Genomic DNA, 14,507 nt, shown 5'->3' with positions numbered 1-14,507 from the left:
GCCAGCAGAGGGCGCTCTGGCCTTTGACTAGAGTGCCCCTTGGCGGTAATTTGATTCTTCCAGCTTAAGCATGCTTTTTTTTCCCCGCATAGAGATACTAATTTTAAGTCTTCTTAATCAAAAGACTGAAATCATCCATTAGTTATTTAAAGCTAGATCTTGTTTGTATGAATATATTGAGTTCATTTAGAGTGATGGCACACCTTCACTTAATCGTCTGAGGTTTGTTGTGAAATCCATGCACCCTCTAAATTCCCCTTCGTAGGCAGAGTGGGTGCAGCTGCTGAGTTCTTGACAGTAGCTGAAGTGGTCTGAAGAGCTTAATATGGTGTCTTGAAAATGTACTAACCTTTCACAGCCCCAAATCCAGCTCTGCCCCTCACTTTGAGGGAAATCACTTAGGCCAGGTTGGCTGGGTGTTTTGATGAGCTGTGAGACTACAAGTGAATATTATTTCAGGAATGGAGGGGGAATGAGCCTGGGTTAGGAAGTGACGGCAACGTATCATTCCGTAAATCTTTCACGCATTTAATAAATATTTGAGAGCCTACCATGTACCAACACTATTCTCATCACTGGACAATAGCAATAAATGAAACAGATGAAATCCTTGACATCATGGAGATTAGATTCCAGGGAGGGATATAGCATTAAATTTAAAAATATATAATAGAATATAAGAAAAAAACCCAAGACAAAAAATAGAGGGTTTTGCTTGAGGTATGTGCAGTAGAGGAAAGAACATTCCAGGCAGAGAGTTCAGCAAGGTCAGAGACCCCAAAGCAAGAGAGTGCCTGGTATGCTGAAATGGCTAAAGAGGCCAGAGGAACAGGAACAGGGCTCTGAGGGGGATGGTGGGAGATGAGGTTGCGGAGGTAGCAGGGGTCAGGCAGGGTGAGCTGGGGGGCCTGGTAAGGAGTTAGAGAAACCATGAGAAGGATGGTCAGTAGTGGAAGTGAGGGTTAATGCAGGGTCCAGTCAAGAGATGCTGGCAGCAAGACCACGGTGGTGGTGGCAGAGGCGGTATGTAATGGTCAAATTAGGCTATATTTGAAAGACTTTAAAGACAGAGTTCCTGGGGTTTGCAATGGACCGATTATATAAAGCATGTGTAAAACAGAGAGTGGCCAAATCCAGGGTCTCGTTTCCCTCCCCCCCCCACCCCATTTTTTTCTGAGGATGGATTTAGATAGAAGCCAGATAGACTCTTGTATTCCTAACGCCAGCCTAGCACTGAACAGCTGTTGTTTACCCTGCTGTAAACAGCGAGGATTTCTGATTCCAAGTAACAGGACCTCCGCACAGTGGCTTCCTTCATTTTCTATGTATGACTGATGGCAGTCTGTGAATCAGGTTTGGATGATCTGCAAGGTGTATCATGAGCATTGAGGGTTTTTCCCTTGGTGACCTGTGTTTTCCCCCAATCTTCTTTCTGTTCTTTTATCTAGAATGAAGCCTTTCATTTTTGTCAGCTGAAGCAAGCCACCTTTAAATGTTCCTACCCATAACCCAAGAAATAACATTTTTATATCACCTCTGAAAAAGTGCAATGAAACCTCAGTGTGGCATTTGTCATTATTTGGGGCTTCCCAGGTGGTGCTGGTGGTAAAGAATCCACCTGCCCATGCAGGAGGTGCAGGTTCCATTCCTGGGTGGGGACGATTCCCTGGAGAAGGAAATGGCGACCCACTCCAGTATTCTTGCCTGGAGAATCCCATGGACAGAGGAGCCGGGCTGGCTACAGTCCATGGAGTCGCAAAGAGTTGGACATGACTGAAGCGACTTAGCACACATGCACGCACAAGGCAGTTTGGGAAATCTTGTTCAGGGCTGATGTTAATACTTCTGGCTCTGTGCCTGTAATTCAGAGAGCAGCCACCAAGTGGTGTCTGCGAAAGTCTAGCAGGTTAGGTCTCTGGGTACATGAACAGAGCTGGTAGGAATGGAGAGGAAAATCCAGTCTTCTTTTTTTTCAAAGAGCTCTCAGTTTACAGAAATGAACCTCATTTAAAACTATACCCCATAACTTGGAAAAAATAATAGTGCAGAAATTCATAATGAAAAAGCCTGTCTTTTTTATTGGAGTATAGTTGCTTTACAATGTTTTATTAGTTCCTGCTGAACAACAAAATGAATCAGCTGTATGTAAATATATATATCCCCTTCCTCTTAGACTTTCCTCCAAACCTCGCCCTTCATCCAACCCATCTAAGTCATCTGGAGCATCAAGGTGAGCTTCCAGTGTTATACAGCAGATTCCCACTGGGCTGTGTTACTCATAAAAGTGAAGTCACTCAGTCGTGTCTGACCCTTTGCGACCCCATGGACTGTAGCCTACCAGGCTCCTCTGTCCATGGGATTATCCAGGCAAGAGTACTGGAGTGGGTTGCCATTTTCTTCTCCAGGGGATCTTCCCGACCCAGGGATTGAACCCGGGTCTCCCGCATTGCAGGCAGATGCTTTACCATCTGAGCCACCAGGGAAACCACTCTCAGGACAAGTTACACATAGTAGGCTATATATGTCAATCGTAATCTCCCAGTTTGTCCTACACTCTGCATCCCCCCACCCATGTCCACAGGTCCACTCTCTGCGTCTGCCTGCCGCCTTCTCTGTGGCTCACTGCCTATTTTAGGTCCCCTCATCATGTCTTCCCCCATTCCCACATCCATCCAGCCTTCCTCAGTCACTCAGTTGTGTCCAGCTCTTTGCGACCCCATGGACCATAGCCTGCCAGGCTCCTCTGTCCTTGAGATTCTCCAGGCAAGAGTACTGGAGTGGGTTGCCATTTCCTCCTCCAGGGGATATTCCTGACCCACAGATCAAACATGTGTCTCCTGTGTCTGGTGCATTGGCAGCTTTATTCTTCACTGCTGAGCCACCTGGGATTCCCATATCACCAGCCTCCTAACTGCATTTCCTGCCCCTCACTGACACTACCCAATCTTTTATTTTTTTATCCCCTAAATGATCATTCTAAATCACAGGTTTGGTCCAATCTCTCTCCCCATCCACACTTTGCCCCCCAACTCCATTGTCTACAGAATAAATCCTGAACTTCCAGCCCTTCATAATTTGGCCCAATTGATCTTCTCATCCGTATCTTCCCCTACCCCATCTTTTCAACCCTATGTTCTACTGGCATTGGCCACACTCAGGTTCCTTTAGTATGAATGCACATTCAAGCCTTTGCTTTTGTCCATGCTATTCCTTCTGCTTGAAATGTTCTTTTCCCCTGGAGACTACTGGCTGACCCTTTAAGTTTCGCCTCAGAACACCGCATCTGTGAGATCTTACACAGCTTCCTTGTGACAGGCTCTTCCAGTGCTGCAGGAGCAGCTTTACAGCCTCCTGTGCCTCTGTTCTAGCGCAGAGGTCAATCACCAAAGCTACTCTTGGTTAGGGGCTTGCTATGTGCCAGGGACTCCTTAAGATCCTTTGTCTCAAAAATAACGTGAATATATGTCTAAAGCAAGACACCTTGAGGATCAAGATGTGTTTACATTCTGTAACCTTTCAGGGTTTAGTAATATACCAGAGGCACAACAGATGCTTATAAATTTCCCATTGATTAAAGACCCAAAGATTTTGGTTTTGACCTTGTTCGTTCTCAAGAACCACCTGGTGATTGTAAGAATTCCTGTAAGATTTTGTAAGAGTTCCCATAAGAATTCTGACAAGACTAAAATATGCCCCTTTTCACTGGGATGAGGTTTGAGGAATGCCTCACTTTATAAACCATGGTCTATAAACCACAGAGGGAAAACCCACTTACCTTTCTCTCTTATTAAGAGCATTTCCAGCTTTCTGGCAATCATTGTTAGATTTAACATGTTTTGGATAATAAGATGAAATGTAATCAAGTTATCCAATGTGTTGTGAGGTTCGAGTCACATGTGTGCTAAATAAATAACTCAGTTATTGTCTCCCCTTCCCCTTCTCCCTTGTGCAATTTAAAATATTTTCGTACAAAATAGAAAGTGAAAAATTTCCCGTTCACTCTGAAAAGTTTCAGGGGTTACTATACAGTTGGATTGTAAGAACATCATGAATACAGGGAATTCTGTAGATTCAGTTTTCTTCTCATGCATCTTATAAAAGGAGATTTATAGGTGGTTAGGCAATCTAGGCAGAGAAGGCAATGGCACCCCACTCCAGTACTCTTGCCTGGAAAATCCCATGAATGGAGGAGCCTGGTAGGCTGTAGTCCATGGGGTCGCTAAGAGTCGGACACAACTGAGCGACTTCACTTTCACTTTTCACTTTCATGCATTGGAGAAGGAAATGGCAACCCACTCCAGTGTTCTTGCCTGGAGAATCCCAGGGACAGGGGAGCCTGGTGGGCTTCCGTCTATGGGGTCATACAGAGTCAGACATGACTGAAGCGACTTAGCAGCAGCAGCAGCAGCAGCAGGCAATCTAGGAAGTTCAGAACCTATCTTGTCCCAACCTTCAGGCCCCTTGGAACCTGAGGGAGAAGACAATGAGGACAAGCAAAGGGCTGGTTGGGTCCTGACCTGGTGTTGAGTGTGGCCAGCTTGTGGCCTGAGTGTCTCTCTCACTGGAAGTGTGTTGGCCTAAGGTCCTGCTACACAGCAGAAGGGGAGGCTTCCTAGGCTCCTTTTTTTTTTTCCCCACACTTAAATCTAGGGTCTCTGAGACTTACCCTTATGGGGGAGGAAGAGCGAGCTCAAGGAAAAGCATTTCAAGGAGGAGAAGGAGCTGAATGCTGCAGGAAGTGTTCTAAGCAAGAGTTCCCCATTCGCCTGAAGAAGCCTGTTGAATCAGCCCACACCCTAGGAATTCCAGAGAGCATGCCAGGGTGGAAGGAGCTAATGGCAACAAAAAAGGAAGCACAAGCTGCCATCTGAAAACAAACCAAATATATTTTTTGTGTATATTTCCTATTAGACTTTTTCATAAATGTGGTGTTGTCCCTGGGCTCACTCTTCTATACATGGAGAACTGACTCATATCATCTAATCAATCCTAATCAAAGTTAGTGTTATATTCATGATGGACGTTGTAGTCTTTGGACTAAACCTGCTTTATAGGAATCAAATGATTGTATGGAAACTGCCAAATGTTGCTTCACAGTTATTGAAGCAGTGAACATGTGTTAAACTTGTTTTTACTGCAGCTGCCCACACCTGGCTCATCATTGGAAACATCTGGGGAGCTTTCTGGTGGGCCCTTAACAATCTATGTTGTTCAAAGTTCCCAGGTATTTCTGATGGTCAGCCAGGATTGAGAATTGCACCGTGCCATGCCATGCCCCCTCTTCAAATAGGTGTTTGTTTATGCTCATAATTTAGGTGATTTTCTCTTTGTTCTTTTTTTAAATTGCAACTCTTCTCATGTTTCTTATCTTTCATGAGACCTCTGAACATATGATTAAGCAAAGTACTCTTCAGTATCTGAATGTTTACAGAATCTGTTTCTCCCTTTATATACTTAGTCATCTTTTGAGGTCTGTTAATCTGGTTCCCCAGACCTGGGGGCCATAAAATATATAGCTCTTTAAGATCTCCAAGAGATTAATGGCTACACAAACAGGTGCTCAAAGTACATTTGCTGTTTTTTTTATAAAACAATTCTAAACCTAAAATTACAATACTACATACTGCAATTTTGAGCCTATTTAGAAAGTTATCTATTGCTAAAGAGAACACGAAATTACAGTGAAATTGGTGGTTTAATTGTCCATATTGGGATTCTGTTAAAATAAAAACTTTTCGAGCCTAAGTGATAACACTGCAAGGGATTGTAGACAGATATCTCTATGCAGATGTCAAAGGCAAGCCAATCTCTGGAATAGCTAAGTGAATTCAAGGGTTGAATGAGAAGGTCCATATTAAGGTTCTTACATGAAGTAATATGGCCTTCCCTGTGCATGGCTCCACTCTGCATGAACTTGTTAGTTAAGTAATGCCAGTACCACAAAAATATAATTCAAATTCCATTACCATGTTATACTAACTGTAACTGCATAATATAAATTTGCTCCTAACTCTTCAGTCAACAAATAACTATGTAAATAACACATACATGATCATGCATGCCACTTATTTCAACGTCTGCCAGGGATTGGTCTATACACACCCTTTTTTAGTTCATACAGTCAGCAAAGGGACTTCTTGTCTACCAGTGATAAACTAACAAGACATTTTATAAAAGTGAATAATCAAAAAAGAAATTGGCCAACAAAGAATAAATGTGCCAAGATGAAATGAAAAGTGATAACCCTGGAAGTGAAATTTGAGTCAAACCTAAGTGGAGTTATAGAAGTATTGCTGACTATGGAAATGCTGATAAGGCTGCTGTTTGAAAGATTCTAAAAATGCAGCTGGAGAAACTTAGGGAAGGTGAAATTATGTGTCTAAATTAAAGAAAGTGACAAAAGGGATGGAGGTACCCCAGAGGAAGTAGGGGTATCTGGCAAAGAATTTCTTAATAGAGGAACTCTCAGAGATAGTTAATGACATTTGCAAGTACAAAGGATATAATATTGGAAGTAGGTCCTAACACAGAAAGGAGTGTCACGGTTTGTCAACACATCAACCCTGCTTGCTCTAGATCATAAATTATGTGATGAGAAGGAAAAGGCAAACACTATTTACACTGTTCTTGGCAGGTTTTTTAGTGAACAAATAAAACATGTTTATGTTCAATGTTCCTAATGTTCTAAATTACAATGTACTAAATAAACATTAGTTTTACCATTCCTTTCCATTTCCCTATTCATTTATAATCAACAGTAGGAGAGTTTTTTATATTTTGACAAAAATTTTAAAGGTCACAAAACAGCTGTAATTTTCCCCATTGATTATTAAACTTGCTTTGCAGTTTCATCTTACAGGATCATTTTTAGTTATGCACTGCCATGCAAAGTGGGGACGGCTTGTATATTTCAAAGTAAACTCTTATAAGTTAAAAATGTTTATCATAATGTCTAGAGTGAATACTTAAAAATAAAAATACATAAATAAAAGCTTATAGAAAGGTATAGCTAAAAGATTTATAGAGGAATTCAAAAAGATTACTTAAAACTATTTAACTCAAAAGAAGGTAGGAAATTAAAAATAGAAAAATGAAAACATCTTTTTAGATGGCAGAAAGTTAATAAACTTATGGTCAACTTCATCAGTGATTACATTAAATGTACATGAGCTAAACTCTTTAATTAAAATTCAGAGATTGTCAGAATGGATAAAAATCATTTCAACTATATGTTGATTACAGGATACACAGTTTAATATAAGGAAACCAATACACAAAACTAAAATCAAAGGAAAAGTCATTTCCTACAAATAGAAGTGTAAGAAAGGTGGTACAGATTTTTAATATCGAATAAAGTAGACATAAAGCAAACAGATTATCAGAGATAAAGAGGAACACTTGAAACAAAGATTAATTCATTAAGAATATAAAACAATCATAAATGTGTGCATATTCAATAGTTTCAAAATACATGAAATAAAAAGAGAAATGGAAATATCAGCAATTATCATTAGAGATTTTCTTTTCTCAGTAATTGATAGAATACTTGTTAAATTTGGGACAGATAAAGATGGGAACAACACCTTGACCTAGCACTGTCAGAATACTACATGCAACATCTGCAGAAGGCACGTTCATTCCCAGTGCACATAGGACTTCCACCAAAATAGACTATTTGCTAGGGCATCACGTTTCAAGATTGAAATATTACTTGCTGTGTTCTCCAACCATGATTAGAGAAAAATAGCAGTTACTTAGTACATTCATAATACATAATGAGACAATGTGCTCAGTTGCTTCAGTCGTATCTGAATCTTTGTGACCCCATGGCCCATAGCCTGCCAAGCTTCTCTGTCCATGGCATTTTCCCAACAAGAATACTGGGAGTGGGGTGCCATTTCCTCCTCCAGGGGATCTTCCTGACCCAGGATTGAACCAGCATTTCCTGCATCTCCTGCATTGCAGGAACGTTATTTAACACTGAGCCACTGGGGAAGCCCTAGCTGAAAATTTTTTATTTTTATAAGCATATTTTGTATTTGGGTTCAGTGTGATTTTTCTCTTCATATATATTATTTAGAGCTGTTGTAAATAGGCCTACACCATTGGTTTATTTTTGAACATTGTAAAATGGCAGCATGTGTCTCATAGGAGCTGTGATATTTGAATTAACTCAAAGAGCACCTGGCTGTGGCTTAGGTGACAGATCGCAAAAAGAGTTAGCTATTAGAGGACCAATTAGGCCAAGTGCTTTGGCTTTGTTTATCCAGATGGCATATAAAGAATCCTTAAAATTTCTCCATTAAAAAAAATCCACTCTACTAGTCAGTCTTTTAATTGAGTGTTTAGATAATTTATTTAGCTAATGTTAGGCCTTAAGTCTTCCATTTGTTTTTCGTTTTTTGTCTGTTCTTCCTGATTTCAGCTTCTCTATTTTTTTTCTTTCTGCTTCCCTGTGGGTTATTTCAACAATTTTTAGACTTCCATTTTTATTTATCATTTTTACTTATTAATCATAGTATTTTATATAACTTTCAAGTCAATTGAAAGTTATATAAAAGTTATTGCCTAAGGTATTATATAGAGAGAGTATATATAATACCTTAAGCAATAATTAATATAATTAATATATGATATATATGATATATATATCATATGTATGATACATAGTCTACTAGTGTTAACAATTTACCAGTTAGAATGAAGTATAGAAATCTTCTCCCACTTTATATCCTTTTGCCCTCTTTCATTTATAATATTAATATAACTATCTTAACTATTTTAAAAGTTCCTTTACATATATTGAGAACCAAATAGTGTAATTTTTGCTTCAAATGTCAAATACAATTTTAAAAACTCAAGAGGAAAAGTAAGCCTTCTTTACTCATATTTTTGCTCTTTTCATTGTTCTTTCCCTCTTCCTGATAGTCCAAGATCCCCTCTTTCATCATTTATTCCTGTTTAGAAAAAGGAGGCATGGCTTGTTGTTGACTGGTGGGGTTGGAAGGCTAGGTTTCCAGTTGGCCTCTAATGATGCTAGATGTGGGGGTGACTCCTACTGACAGCACCCCTTTCCCCTGTCATTAGACTGGTCTCAAGGTCCCTAGCCTGTTTGCCTTTTGCCCTTCACCTTTCAGAGTCTTCTTGTTTCTTTTAAAACAAAGTGTCCCAGACTTTCAGCTGTATTTGATAGAATAAATAGAGCAAAATATGTCTACTTTATATTTGCAGATGTCGAAATCTTGGAAAATATTTCTAGTGCAATGATAAAATGTGATTTATCAGAATTTGCGAGATGCAGATAAAGTAGTATTTAGCAAGAAATATATAAATCTAAAAAGTTGTATTAGAAAATAAAAATGATCTATAATTGGTGACCTAAACCTCCACCTTAGAAAGCTAGAAAAAGAAGGCCAAATTAAACTCAGAGTAACTAGAGGAAATGGCAACCCATTCCAGTATTTTTACCTGTAAAAAGTCCCATGGATAGAGGAGCCTGGTGGGCTACAGTCCATGGGGTCGCAGAGTCTGACAGAGCGACTAAGGATGTATTCAGCCAGAACAAGGGAGTGACAAAGAGCACACTAGATGAATTAGAGAACAGAAGAATAGAAAAATTGTTGAAATCAGCAGCTCTTTCTATGACAATATCAACAAAATTGATGAAACTTTAGCAAGACTGATCAAGGAAACAAAGAGAGATGTAAATGGCTAATACATTCAATTTTGATAACATTTGCTTTGAAACGCAAATTCTTTCCAATGCGATTGGTGAACTATGGAACACTGAGCGTGGCACACTTTCACATGTACTTGTGCGTGATTCTGTGCACAGGAAACAGGTGAATGTTGAACTCGGTTGAACCAAGTCACCTAGAAATACACAAAATGCACACCTGTGCACAGCTCAGACATATACCAGCTACCTTATTTCACCACATGTGTGATGAACTGCAGCTGTCTACATCTGGTATTGGATCTTCCTGTTCAATTTTAGGTAACTCTACCTCCATCACTTTATATCTCATGAGCTGTAACTTTTCTTTTTTTTTTTTTAATTTTATTTTATTTTTAAACTTTACATAACTGTATTAGTTTTGCCAAATATCAAAATGAATCCACCACAGGTATACATGTGTTCCCCATCCCGAACCCCCCTCCCTCCTCCCTCCCCATTCCATCCCTCTGGGTCGTCCCAGTGCACCAGCCCCAAGCATCCAGTATCGTGCATCGAACCTGGACTGGCAACTCGTTTCATACATGATATTTTACATGTTTCAATGCCATTCTCCCAAATCTTCCCACCCTCTCCCTCTCTCACAGAGTCCATAAGACTGTTCTATACATCAGTGTCTCTTTTGCTGTCTCGTACACAGGGTTATTGTTACCATCTTTCTAAATTCCATATATATGCGTTAGTATACTGTATTGGTCTTTTTCTTTCTGGCTTACTTCACTCTGTATAATCGGCTCCAGTTTCATCCACCTCATTAGAACTGATTCAAATGTATTCTTTTTAATGGCTGAGTAATACTCCATTGTGTATATGTACCACAGCTTTCTTATCCATTCATCTGCTGATGGACATCTAGGTTGCTTCCATGTCCTGGCTATTATAAACAGTGCTGCGATGAACATTGGGGTACACGTGTCTCTTTCCCTTCTGGTTTCCTCAGTGTGTATGCCCATCAGTGGGATTGCTGGATCATAAGGCAGGTCTATTTCCAGTTTTTTAAGGAATCTCCACACTGTTCTCCATAGTGGCTGTACTAGTTTGCATTCCCACCAAGAGTGTAAGAGGGTTCCCTTTTCTCCACACCCTCTCCAGCATTTATTACTTGTAGACTTTTGGATCGCAGCCATTCTGACTGGTGTGAAATGGTACCTCATAGTGGTTTTGATTTGCATTTCTCTGATAATGAGTGATGTTGAGCATCTTTTCATGTGTTTGTTAGCCATCTGTATGTCTTCTTTGGAGAAATGTCTATTTAGTTCTTTGGCCCATTTTTTGATTGGGTCATTTATTTTTCTGGAGTTGAGCTGTAGGAGTTGCTTATATATTCTCGAGATTAGTTGTTTGTCAGTTGCTTCATTTGCTATTATCTTCTCCCATTCTGAAGGCTGTCAAGGACACTAACAGATGGAGAAATATACCATGTTCATGGATTGGAAGAATCAATATAGTGAAAATGAGTATACTACCCAAAGCAATCTATAGATTCAATGCAATCCCTATCAAGCTACCAACAGCATTCTTCACAGAGCTAGAACAAATAATTTCACAATTTGTATGGAAATACAAAAAACCTTGAATAGCCAAAGCGATCTTGAGAAAGAACAATGGAACTGGAGGAATCAACCTACCTGACTTCAGGCTCTACTACAAAGCCACAGTTATCAAGACAGTATGGTACTGGCACAAAGACAGAAATATAGATCAATGGAACAAAATAGAAAGCCCAGAGATAAATCCACGCACATATGGACACCTTATCTTTGACAAAGGAGGCAAGAATTTACAATGGATTAAAGACAATCTCTTTAACAAGTGGTGCTGGGAAATCTGGTCAACCACTTGTAAAAGAATGAAACTAGAACACTTTCTAACACCATACACAAAAATAACTCAAAATGGATTAAAGATCTCAACGTAAGACCAGAAACTATAAAACTCCTAGAGGAGAACATAGGCAAAACACTCTCTGACATACATCACAGCAGGATCCTCTATGACCCACCTCCCAGAATATTGGAAATAAAAGCAAAAATAAACAAATGGGGCCTAATTAACCTTAAAAGCTTCTGCACATCAAAGGAAACTATTAGCAAGCTGTAACTTTTCTGATGCCCACTTCCACAAGCAAGCTTCAGATAGTTTATTAAGTGTCATATTTGTTGTAGTATTTATTTATTTCTTAACCATTTCACATATATAAAACTGCTACCATTTTTTAATAGATTTCTATTTTTTCTGTTATGTATAACCAACAAAGTTTTTGAATGTTGTACCCATATTTCCATTTCCCCCATAAGCCTTGTGGTTTTTACTGTGTAATTTTGCTTAACATGGTGATTTTTAAGGATATATGTATAAGTAGCATTATAGCAAAACTGTTACTTTACCCAGTGCTGAAATTTGCTCTCCCTAGGACATGAGTTTGAGCGAACCCCGGGAGTTGGTGATGGACAGGGAGGCCTGGTGCGCTGCAGTTCATGGGGTCGCAAAGAGTCGGACACGACTGAGCGACTGAACTGAACTGAACCGAATAGTACAACTAGACATTATGTTCCTCCTGATATGTTGCAATATGAACTATACAACATCACCTGTGAAAATTTCTTACCCGAAATCTTAAGCCTGAAGCTAATCAAGTCTTTAGATCTAACTTCCACTGTTAAAAGAAAGAAAAGAAAAAGAAAAAAACCACAAGGGCTAGAGAAATAATTTAAATGACACCATGAGGAAACCATTATATAAATACAAAATGTTACAGCCAACCAGATAGTTGGCCTGGTCTGGTTATATACTATTTTGAAGAAATCAACCATAAATACATTTCTGGTACCACTGGGACCATTTACTGGAGACAGGGTATTACATGAGATTATGGAGTTATTGTTACTTTTAAGAATAGCAATGTTATTCCTATAAACTGTAAAATGTTCTTATTTGGGGACTATAAAAACTTACATATTTAGAAGTGAAATATCTTGAAGTGTGTGATTCCTCTAAAATACTTCAGCCTTTTGCATATGTGTGTGTGTGTGTATATATATATATATATATACATTTATACGTATATATATATATATATATATATTCATACACACATATATGTATAATGGAAACATATCCAAGTATAAGAGAATGAATACAATAAAGATATTATAGATGTTTATTGTACTAATCTTTTCACTTTTTGTATGTTTGACATTTTTCCTACTTTATTTTTATGATTGTACAAATTTGGCATCTAAGAGGAATTAAAATATGTTTTGCCTGCTTTTTTTCACAGAAATTCCATGACTTCAGGACCCCTCTAGGTCTCGGAGCCAGTTTATCCTCCTGCCCCAACTGGACACAGTCCGAGCTCAGTGCTCTTATACCTCCTGTTATAAATGCACTCGGCTCAGGAGGCCTTTGCCCATCTTCGGGATTCCTTGCATTCCTCCAGGATATAAGGCCCCCATTGTATTTCCTTGTCTGGCCCCACAAGGGAAATTTAGCATAACTTTCTCTCTCTTACTTGGATTATTTTTGCTTTGGGAAAAGGAACAATCACATCAGAGCAAACTCTGAAAAAGTAAATGGAGTTGTGTTTATTGTTCACTAGTAGGAGAGACTGTGTTCTGGAAATTTGGGGCTTTGGGGAAAAGCCTTCTATGCCTTTAGCAAAGACTTTAGCACAGATGTGGAAAAGGAAATGGCAACCCACTCCAGTATTCTTGCCTGGAAAACCCCATGGACAGAGGAGCCTGGCAGGCTACAGTCCATGGGGTCGCAAAGACATGACTGAGCGACTTCACTTTAGCACAGATGGGCAACCCAAGCGGGAGGACAGAGCCTGGAGAATGAGTGTCCAGTGTGTGTGCCTGAATCCTGCTTTTATGCAAGACCTGGCACAGTGAGAATCTGTCTTTACCAACTCCTTGTTGACTCAGAGCTGCTGAATCTGAGCCAGGCCTGAAGGAAATAGATACCTGAATACGACAGACATGGGGACAGCTTGTGTGCATGCTGTTACAGCGATCACAGAGAAACCCTGGAGATGAAGGGCACGGGTCCAGGCATCCAGGAGAAGAGTTAGGGTATTTAGGAGAGATTATAGGATTTTTTTGGTGGTTTTTTTTTTTTTTTCCTCTTGTAATTTTTCACTTGAAAAGGTGATTAACTGTTGTGCATCCAGAAATAGTTTAAGCTAAACATAGCATAGCTGGCAAAGGTTGATATAAAATAGAACTTGGGTGTAGCAATGCTACCTCTTAGCTGTAAGCTTCTTGGGTAAAGCAATATCAATGCTATCAACTCAAACCTAGGTCAACCTTGAGAATCAAGTGTAAAATCTTAACTTCTTAATTCAGGAGGAAAAGTTCATTCTTATGGGTATGAAAACTATCAGATTTAGAAGGACCTTTTCTTAAATAGCTATCATCTTTGTTAGAAGTGGAGAAGGCCACTGTTCATATTTCCAGTTTTATGGGTGAGGACTATAGACGTAATTCACCCAGGCTCACCTACAGCTAACTAGTAATAAAGGCAAGACTCCACATTCTATGCGTTTCTCAATATAGCATGTAGTTTCTCTGAATTTGGGATTCTTTCCTTCATTGATTTATGATTAAATATGAACTCAAACAGTATATGATCTCCTCTGAGGAGAGGAGATTGTGCATTGGCTGTATTGAAAACTTGTAAAACTTTGGTTAGATGTTCAGAGGTGGGGCAAAGACCGTCATGGAAGATAGCATGGACACAATCAGCAATATAACGCGTCTCTAGTTAGAGG

General features: G+C 39.4%; 1 long non-coding RNA gene across 5 annotated transcripts in view; it reads left to right on the top strand.

Moving 5' to 3' along the window:
* The window catches only part of LOC129649972 (uncharacterized), a 66,482-nt gene that overhangs the window by 20,357 nt on the left and 31,618 nt on the right, over nucleotides 1-14,507 (top strand). The gene's annotated exons all lie outside the window — the stretch shown is intronic.

Source organism: Bubalus kerabau, chromosome 4, assembly GCF_029407905.1.
Source record: "Bubalus kerabau isolate K-KA32 ecotype Philippines breed swamp buffalo chromosome 4, PCC_UOA_SB_1v2, whole genome shotgun sequence".
NCBI classification, from domain to species: Eukaryota; Metazoa; Chordata; class Mammalia; order Artiodactyla; family Bovidae; genus Bubalus; species Bubalus kerabau.
Note: the sequence above shows the minus strand (reverse complement) of the source record. Positions and strands in the feature narration are given on the sequence as shown.